A 10,988-nucleotide genomic window follows, 5' to 3' on the forward strand; every position below is an offset into this window, starting at 1 on the left:
TAAAAAAAAATTATATTTTATAGAGATCTATTTTTGTATGACAAAGAAATCTAACTTTAATTGAAACAAGACCAAACAATCTTAGAAACTCAAAATCCTTCTAATCCACAATAATGTAAGGCCTTATTACAAAATAAGACAAAAAAAACTAGAACAAAACTCAACAGAATTAAACAGAATTAGATATGAAAGATAAAAATGAGTAAACAAAAATAAAACAAAATAAAATAGAATAGATCTGAACAAAAAGATGCAAAATCAAACTTTACTAAGAGAAAAGGGTCTGAAGCCATACTTGACCAGATGCCTCAAAAGGCCCTAGCTACTCCTATTTATATCTTGTCCTACCACCCTAGACCTTCTAGAATGTTCTTAGGTGGTAGGTCATACCTAAATGACCGCCTTAAACTCTTTTCTAGAAGGATTTGTGGTGGATCCTATCTATATAACCACCCTAAGCTTTTTTTAGAAGATTCAATGATAGACCCTACTTAAGTAACTATCCTAAATCTTTTCTAAAATATTCCACAGTAGATTTTACTTAGTCCATTAATCTAACTTCAATTCTAGAAACTTTCATGGTTCTAATTATCTATATAATTATCTTATCTATACCTTGTTACAGTTAATTCCCTTCTACTAATATGGAATAGTCTTGTTTTGATCTCAATGGTATCTTTGAATTGTCTCTTGACAATGGATGAGGTTTTGTACAAGTTTCCATGTTGCATTGTGAATGGGATAACCTTTCCAAAGAACTTTGTACTAAAGTTGTGCACGTCCACTGCCGTGGCAAAGGTAGCGATGTTCCAAAATGCTGTCCACTTCATATTCTTATTGGTCATCAATTACAATTAGTGGTGGTGGTGATTGATGTCGATCCAGAAAGCACTTTAGTTTGATATGAAATTCTTTTAGTTATGAAACATGAAAGACTAGATGGATCCAAATATGTGGCAGAAGCTCGAGGCAATATGAGACATCAAAAATCACTACTCAAATGCTGGAAGGTCCAACCCTCCAAGGTGTTAGTTTATGGATTTGAGTTGATGTAGCAAGTGGCAAGTTAGCATTGGAGAGTAATATTAAATTACCCTCCCAAAAGATCTTGTATTGTCAATAGTTATCTGTATATTACTTTTGTCACTTTTGTATAGTAAGGAGGTAGTACCATGCCTCTTGTAAGCCATTGTATAAATTCCTACATTATCGGGTTGTTGGTGTTGATGGGACAATAAAAAGTTATTGGCGTAATTAGATGTTGATCGATATTTAGAAGAAATGGTGAATGACTGATACTTGCTTGAATACTATTATTGTAAGCAAACTCTAAGGGCATCAAGTATTCATCCCAATTATTATCATGAATCCCCACAAATGTCTCCAATATATCTTCTAAGGTCCGATTTGCATGCTGTGTTTGTCCATGTGTTTGGAGATGGAAGGTTGTAGATATGGCAAGTCGTATATCTAGTAGCTTAAATAAATCTTGCCAAAAACTTCTTATAAAGTGTGGATTCCAATCTGAAACAATGACAAGGTAATCCATAGTGATGAAAGACGGTATCTAAGAAGACTTGTGCAAGCATTGAGGCATGAATATCTAATTACACTGTGGCCAAGTGAAGTTGCTTCAAGAATCAATCCACAAAGATGGTAATTACGGTATAATTATGAGATGTATGCGACAAACATGTAATGAGATCCATAGTCATCTATTTCCAATGTATTGTAGGTAGCGAAATTGATTGCAATAATCTAAGAGACGTTGTGTTGTGTACTTTGTTACGTTGACATGACTTGCAAGAGCTTACAGGGGCTCAAACATCTTAACTCAAACCTGCCCAAAACCATGTCCTTGAGATCTGTTTTAAGATCTTTTCTCATCCCAAATGTCCAGATATTGGAATGCTATGTCTCTCTTAAAATACGTGTGTCTCAAATTTTACATTCTTGGATATATAAATCGCTTCTTGAAATAAAACAAGCCATCACTAAGCATGCAATCATGATATTATATATCGCCCACCTTTAACTGACTGCTAACCATTTTGAAATAAGCATCTTGTTGCGTAGTTTCTTTCAATTCTACCTCTTTGATTGGATCTAAAATGATATTACTAATGGTAGCAATTTCTACCTCGACTTTTGATTTGTCCTTCAAGTTTGGTCTCCACAATAAATTGTTTGGCATAGTATGTTGTCACCCTTGCTTGTACTCAAGCTAGATATCAAACAGCTACAACTGTTCTTCTCAACGATGATGCTACAATTTTATATTTTTTAGATGCAAATCATGTAGCAAGGATCGATGGTCAATCCAAACAACTATAAGCCTCTCCAATAGATAGTGTTGCCATATCTTTGTAGCGTGTACAATCGCTAATTACTCTCAATCATAAATAGAATAATTACGCTTTGTCTTTTTGAGCTTGCATGATTCATACACTACAAGTTGAAGGCCCCTACCTAAGTCTTGTTGAAAGACCGTTGTCGTGTTGTGACACGAGTATACAGTGAAAATAAAAAGAAAGGGAAATTTTATTAATATTCAGTTACCTCGAATATTGGGAACATCGACCAACTCCAGTACAAATACTGAGTGGTCAAGTTCAGTGACTCCGTTACAGTCAGCCGGGGCATACAGAAATGCCCCGTTTGATTCCAATAACGGGAGTCAGCAGGAAGAGAAGGACCAATTCACATGACGGGTTCGAGGAGCCAATTGGATCCAATTTCGATAATCCAATCCGGGTCCTATTACCCAATATGAGACCTGTATTGGTGGGGCAACCCAATGCAGTCTAGTTACAGGAAATCCAGTTCTTACTACGGGTCTTAGCCAATCTGATGCGAAGACCAATTTGACCCAATTACGAGAACATCCAGGTTACTACGGGCATCTTTACCAATATAGGACCTGAATTGGTCGGGCGACTCAATGTGGTCCTGATTACGGGGTTCGATTCTGTTTCAGGCTGTCCTGTTCTCTGTGCCGTCTCAGGGAACGTTGTTTTCGGTAAATGGATTTCTTAAAGGTAAAAACGGAAGAGAAGGCTTGGCGGCGAGAGCCAATTTCGAATCCAAGTTGAGATGAGAGCCAATTTTCGATCCAAGCTTGAGGTGGGAGCCAATTCCGGATCTAAGACGGAAGATTGAAGAAATTCAAAGGATAAGCTTAGGGGGGATATAGTTTTGAGGTGGGTTTTTTTTGAGGGAAATCGAGGGGGGAGCTAGTTTTCAAGCTTCTGCAAGGTTACCAGTTCGGTTTTCATTGGAGGTTTTTTTTGAAGATCAAGGGAATTAGAGAGAGGAGCTTCATGCTTCGGGTCGGGGAAGGAAAGACATAGAATTTGGATTTTTCTTCTTCGTAGAGTTTTGGAAAGACTGAGGCAATCGCTGCTGAAGTCAGTGTTGTAATGGTGAATCGGGATTTTTAAATGAAGTGGGTTTGAATACTCTTGACTGTTTTGTGAAATCGAGTTACGTCTGTGATTGAAGGATTAAAAGGGTGTCTATAGGATTGAGTATGCGGAGTGAATGAAATTTATTGGGTTAATCTAACAAGACAGTCAGTGGATACAAGATCGTAGGTACAAAGTAGTATTGAAGGTTAACAATTTGGGTTGTACGGGGTTCTCTGTAACGTCTAGAGACCTACCGGCTGGGGCAAAAAGGACTTCGACAAGCAGTCGAAGAGCACCCGTATAGATTTATGGTACATTGTTGCAGTCGTTTATATTCCAGCAGTCAAAAACTGATAGACTGCTTGACTATCGGTGAATCTCCATACTACCTTCTACAGCTAGACGCCCGACGCGTTCTCGAGCAGGAAAGCACGTAATACGACATAAGTGGTGAACCCGACGTGAAAGCTTGAGGTAGAAGGTATTAGATTTTGGTTGATTTTATCTTTATTTTTATGGAAAACGAAAATAAAAATTTTGAAGGATTTTTGGGAGAAGTTTCTGGTGGGGAGTCTTCTAAAGGACAAGGTATGCACATGGATCTGTCTATTGCTAGTTTGTTTCAAGCCTTCTCATTGTCAATGCAGCAACAACAAAGTAATGATCGGAAGGAAGCTTTGGCAACCAAAGCATTGCAAGCAGTGGTCAATAAAATTGATCAATTTGATGGGAGGAATATTTCAAGGTATTTAAGATGTTATGTTCGTGAAATGGAATTAAATCGGGTTTCTGAGAAGAAAATGGTTGCACTATTTGGACTTGCCACGATACTGGAGATAAGGGTCCACATTACATCGATTACGGATCGTTGTGGGAATTCATGGGAGGATTTTTCACATGCATTGAAAGACGAATATTTCTTGGAAGATGCTGATTGCGTTACTAAGAAGCTGTTTCTGGGATGGATTGAACGGCCCAATAAGAATTTACAAGCAACAGAGCTACTAAGGGAATTTGAGAGGTAGTACTCTCAATTATCGAAGGTAGAAAAATTGACATTGGAGCCGAACAAAGTTGATCTATTTCCTCAAGCTGCTGATGGAGAATTGCAAGAGAAATTAGAACCCCTTCTTGAAGACAAAGAAGAAGATGAAGGATTGACAACGAAGTGGAAGAACATTGAAGATGCGGTGAAGTTGCTTACAAAAAAAGAAAGGAGGAAGGATAGGAGCAATATTCCGAAAACAGTACAAGCACCCAAAGCTCCAGTACGTACAACACCACCGACAATGCCTACAGTTCAACCTTCGACATCCTTATCAAAGAAAGCAGATATGGGTATGGAAGAAATTATACGAGGAATGCGAGATCTTCAAATCAAATTGGCAAGACTTGAAGAGAATACTTCTATAAACAATTCGAAGAATGTTTCAAAACAAGGATATGTACAAAGATGCATTTGGTGTGATGATGCTTCACACACTAGAAAAGATTGCAATGAATTTAATAATATGATACGGCAGGGAATTATTTGCTGGAAAGATGGGAAGATAGCATTGAAAGATAGGGAGGATCTTCTTCAAACCAATTTTGGCAAGGGAGGAATGAGAGCATTGGTTCAAGATTACTTAAAAGGGCATGAAACAGTAGCACGAGAAAGTGCAAGTTATGGTGCTAGAGTAGATGATGAAATTGGTGGAAGTACGGAAACTAGTGAGTTTTGGGCTTCTGCCGTTTCTACAATGCAAGAAGGGAAATTACCTCGAGAAGCGTTATTGAGAACTGCAGCTACAATACGAGGAAGAACAGGTTAGGAGGATCCTGTTGAGTCTCTTTCAGTTCATGCATATATTGCTAAGAGCCAACATGAAGCTTTGATGGAAGAAAAAAGACGAGGAAATTTTGATGATACTAGAGAAGAAAATTCTTTTAAGAGGCAAACTCGAGGAGACAAGGCTCAGGAGGCAGCTTCACAAGAATTGCCTGTAAAGGATACCTCAGCATCATTGGGAGAAAAAACAACGGAGACAAAAGATAAGGGCAAATCAATTGCTTATAAGCTACTTTCTGACATTGAAGCGGCAACAAATTTGAAAGGGGTGTTGGAAGAACGTATATTAAACGCTAAGGTGGAATTCACATTGAAAGAAGTCTTGGAAATTACAAAGAAGGAGTTTTATGATGTTATCATTGACAGCATTAAGCGAAAGAGGTAATTAATGAGCGAAACTGGAATGAGTCATGCTATTGATGCAAGAATATGTAGAGATGAAGAAGAGGTTGATATTGGTTACAAGCAACCAACAAATGAAAAGAATGGGTATAATCAGCGAGTACGTTTTGAAGATTCTAGTGACAAGGAAATGGAAACTTTGAGCCATTATACTCGAAAGCATTGGGCAAGGGCAACTACCGAGGTATTGGTGAAGGTAGGAGATATAGAAGAACCAATAGTTGTCTTGGTGGACCATGGTTCTGAAATAAATCTCATGTCTAAAGATCTTTATAAGAAGCAAAAATGGCCAATTGATATGGAACATGGATGGGCAATACAAGCAACTAATAACACACGAGGCGAATTATATGGAGCTTGTCCAGATGTCAAAATTCGGATTGGGGATGTTGCGACGGAGCAACATTTCTTCGTTCAAGATACAACGTCTTATCCGTTGATTTTAGGACAACCTTATATCACGGCAACACGGATGGAAACAAAGGTACTTGACGATGGTTCTGCTTATGCAAGGGTACGGAGCAAAGATGGGAGGAAAGCTGTACAATTTCTAATAGTACCTCCTAACCATGAACGGAATCGAGATAGGTTGAGGGAGAAACCATTGCCAAAGATTGTTGAAGGATTTAAGGATTTTGGGGAGGTACCACTGTAAAGCGAGATTATGGAGGTACAAAAGAGGAGGTACTCTCGCGAGATGAAGGTGCCTTTGATGCGAGTTTTATTGGTATATTGGAGAATGGAAATATTATGTATAAGAAAGTTGATGATTTTAAAAGAAAAGAAAGAAAAAGATTATATGATATTGAAGGACAGTTACGCAAGATAGGTACATTGCAAGATGATGAGAGGATTTTGGGTGTTTATGAAGAAAATGGGCTGGAAGATTCATTGGAATTGATTACATCTATTGGGTTAGGGGATAATGATAAGATTGTTGAGATTCATTCGAGAGAGGTTTATACCATGCTTGAATCTTTTCAAGCACCAGAAGTCACAGTAGAGACGAGATATAAAACGGCAGATAAGAAGGTAAAGCCTGTTGCCGGACCATTACCAGAGGATTCTAAAGAACAAATGGGAGAAGCATCAAAAGAAGCAAGTTTAAGAGATCCAATGAGTATTGGACATCAGTTTACTGAAGAGACTTTTGAAGAATTGAAGATTGGTTCTGATGGTTCTTTATTGCCGGAGGAAATTACTTGCTTCAAAAAGATGTTGGCTAAACAAGGTAGATCGTTTGCTTTCGAATCTCATGAAATTGGGTGTATGGATCCAAATATTATAACACCTATGGTTATCTTCACTGTACCGCATGTACCTTGGAATCTAAGACCGATTCCAGTATCGAGGGCACATTTACCTAAATTGGTGGAACTATTGAAAGAAAAGATAAAGATGAAAATATTAGAACCTTCATTTGCGTCGTATTCTAGTCGATGGTTTATGGTACCTAAGAAGAATGGGTCACTGCGGTTTATTCAAGATATGCAGCCGGTGAATGCTGTAACTGTCAGGAATGCAGGAATTGGACCTATTGTGGATGAATTTGCTGAGGCGTTTGCTGGAAGGGCGATCTATTCAATGGGTGATTTGTATTCAGGTTATGATCAATTTCAACTTGCCGAAGGAAGTAGAGATATGACAACGATGAGGACACCGCTTGGATTGGTTAGAATGTGCACTCTTCCTCAAGGCGCGACCAACTCAGTTGCGCATATGATGAATGGGATGAATAAGGTATTGAGAGATTTTATCCCGGAAAAGACTATGCCTTTTCTGGATGATGTTCCTATAAAGGGGTGCAGAAAAGGAGACAAGGATGAAACTTTAGATACGAGGAGGTGTAGCAGATATGTTGTTGATCATATACAAGATTGTGAAAAGATTTTAACTCGGCTTGGAGAAGTTCATCTTACATTATCGGGTATGAAGTCCGTATTTGGAGTGTGAGAGGTTGTAATTGTTGGACATTTATGCGGATCTTACGGAAGAAAACCAGATCCGACTAAAGTTGATGCAATTGGAAGGATGAAAGAGGATTGTGGTTCTTTAATAGAGGTTCGCAGGTTTTTGGGTGCATGTGTATTTTATCGAATCTGGATCCCTCATTTTGCTCACATAGCGGATCCATTATATGAACTATTACGCAAGGGTTACCGATTTGAATGGGAAGAAAGGCATATTCAGGCAATGCAAAGATTGAAGAAATTATTGATGTCACCTCCAATATTGAGGAAGGTTGATTATAAGTGCAATAGACCAGTGATTCTTACTGTAGACGCTAGTTGAATTGCCGTTGGATGGGCGGTGGGTCAAGATGATTCGAATGGGAGTAGATTTGCAGTTCGATTTGGGGCTAAAGTTTTAAGTATTCATCAGCGTGCATATTCGCAAGTCAAAAGAGAACTTTGGAGAGTTGTTTCGGCTATGAAAGCTGAAAAGGACTATTTGATTGGGGCAGTAGTAGTAATTGAAACAGATTGCTTGCCATTGCTTGGAATGATTATTAACTGTTCAACGCCAGATATTGCAATGTTGAGATGGATTGCTTATATTAAGTCACTAAATCCAGAATTTAAGCATATCACTGGAAAGGACAATTTAGTAGCAGACATGCTATCTCGAGCAAGATACGAGAGGGAGGACGAAATGGTTGAAGACATTGATGATGTCGGATTGAAATTCTATTCAATATCAAATCTCAACAGAGAAGACAAGCTATTTCTTGAAGAAGCTTATGAAGGAGAATTATTGGATATTGGTCATTATTTGAATACCTTGTCTAAGCAGGGGAATTGGTCTACAGAAAAATTCAAACAAATAAGAAAAAAAGCATATGGATTTTTACTTCGAGATGGATTCTTATGGAAGAGACCGAAGAAAGGAATTGGGATGCCACAACGAGTGATAGGCAAAAGGGAAGAAAAACTAAAATTATTAAAGGAGTTTCATGATAGTTTATGGGCAGGGCATAGAGGAATCTGGGCTACTTTTGCTAAACTCAAGGAACGATATTGGTGGAAAAATATGTATCGAGATGTGCTCTCATTTGTAGAGTCATGTCAAATCTGTCAATCGTATTCTAATATCCGACATCGAGATGGTCTTCATCCTACGTATCCTCTGGCTATTCATTTTAAATGGGTTGTTGATTTGGTTATTATGCCAGTTGGGTTATGGCAGATGAGATATTTGGTTTTAGCTCGTGAAGATTTATCAAATCAAGTAGAAGGAAGAGCATTGAGGACAAAATCTACAGAGGGGATTTGTAGGTTTTTGCTTGAAGATGTCATTTGCCGTTACCGATGCGTAGGAAAAATCACTGCAGATCGTGGAGAATTAAATGCACAAGAAGCTCGTAAGTTCTTTGAAAGATGTGGAGTTAAACTATCACTGACTACTGCTTATAATCCGGAAGGGAATGCGAAAAGCGAACGCGGTCACCCGCCGATTGTGAAAGCATTGGTTAAAGCTTGTAATGGGAAGGTTAAAGAATGGCCACGGCTTTTGTCATTTGCATTATGGGCTGATCGAACAACACATAGTTCGGTGACAGGATATATGCCAGTAGAACTTATGACAGGTCAAAAACCAATTATGCCGATTGAAGAAAAGGTACTTACTTGGAGTATGCTACCATGGGAAGATGGATTGACAAGAGAAGAACTTCTGGCTATTAGGATTCGACAATTGGAGCAAAGAACGGAAGATGTCCAGATAGCATTGGAAAGGTTAAAAAGAGCAAGGTTACAAAACAAGGCGCGATTCGATAAGCAACATCGATTGAGACCAAAAGCAATCGAGGAAGGTGACTGGGTACTTGTTTATGACAATAGTCTGGATAATCAACATAGTACTTTGCGGAAATTTTCAAAACGTTGGTTTGGACCATATGTTGTAACAACTGTTCATGATAATGCGACTTACTCATTACGGGAGTTAGATGGTAAAAAATTGAAAATACCAATTGCAGGGAAGCGAGTAAAAATATTTAAACGAAGACACGCGGAGATGAATATGGAAGACCTTAATGAAGGTACAGAGATTCCGCTGCAAGAAGATGAAAGTGATATGGATAATGAAGGTGACGACGACGAACTGGACAAAGACGTAGGGGATATATTCTGAATCAAATAGCAATTGGGTAAATTGGTGCATACCGGAGGATGCACAGGTTCAGAAGGGGTGGATGTCGTGTTGTGACACGAGTATATAGTGAAAATAAAAAAAAAGGGGAATTTTATTAATATTCAGTTACCTCGAATATTGGGAACATCGACCAACTCCAGTACAAATATTGAGTGGTCAAGTTCAGTGACTCCGTTACAGTCAGCCGGGGCATACTGAAATGCCCCATTCGATTCCAATAACGGGAGTCAGCAGGAAGAGAAGGACCAATTCACACGACGGGTTCGAGGAGCCAATTGGATCCAATTTCGATAATCTAATCCGGGTCCTCTTACCCAATATGAGACCTGTATTGGTGGGGCAACCCAATGCAGTCTAGTTACAGGAAATCCAGTTCTTACTACGGGTCTTAGCCAATCTGATGCGAAGACCAATTTGACCCAATTACGAGAACATCCAGGTTACTACGGGCATCTTTACCAATATAGGACCTGAATTGGTCGGGCGACTCAATGTGGTCCTGATTACGGGGTTCGATTCTGTTTCAGGCTGTCCTGTTCTCTGTGCCGTCTCAGAGAACGTTGTTTTCGGTAAATGGATTTCTTAAAGGTAAAAACGGAGGAGAAAGCTTGGCGGCGAGAGCCAATTTCGAATCCAAGTTGAGGTGAGAGCCAATTTTGGATCCAAGCTTGAGGTGGGAGCCAATTCCGGATCTAAGACGGAAGATTGAAGAAATTCAGAGGATAAGGTTAGGGGGGATATAGTTTTGAGGTGGGTTTTTTTTGAGGGAAATCGAGGGGGGAGCTAGTTTTCAAGCTTCTGCAAGGTTACCAGTTCGGTTTTCATTGGAGGTTTTTTTTGAAGATCAAGGGAATTAGAGAGAGGAGCTTCATGCTTCGGGTCGGGGAAGGAAAGACATAGAATTTGGATTTTTCTTCTTCGTAGAGTTTTGGAAAGACTGAGGCAATCGCTGCTGAAGTCAGTGTTGTAATGGTGAATCGGGATTTTTAAATGAAGTGGGTTTGAATACTCTTGACTGTTTTGTGAAATCGAGTTACGTCTGTGATTGAAGGATTAAAAGGGTGTCTATAGGATTGAGTATGCGGAGTGAATGAAATTTATTGGGTTAATCTAACAAGACAGTCAGTGGATACAAGATCGTAGGTACAAAGCAGTATTGAAGGTTAACAGTTTGGGTTGTACGGGGTTCTCTGTAA

The sequence above is a fragment of the Physcomitrium patens genome, chromosome 13 (assembly GCF_059467195.1).
Source record: "Physcomitrium patens ecotype Gransden chromosome 13, ASM5946719v1, whole genome shotgun sequence".
Taxonomy (NCBI): Eukaryota; Viridiplantae; Streptophyta; class Bryopsida; order Funariales; family Funariaceae; genus Physcomitrium; species Physcomitrium patens.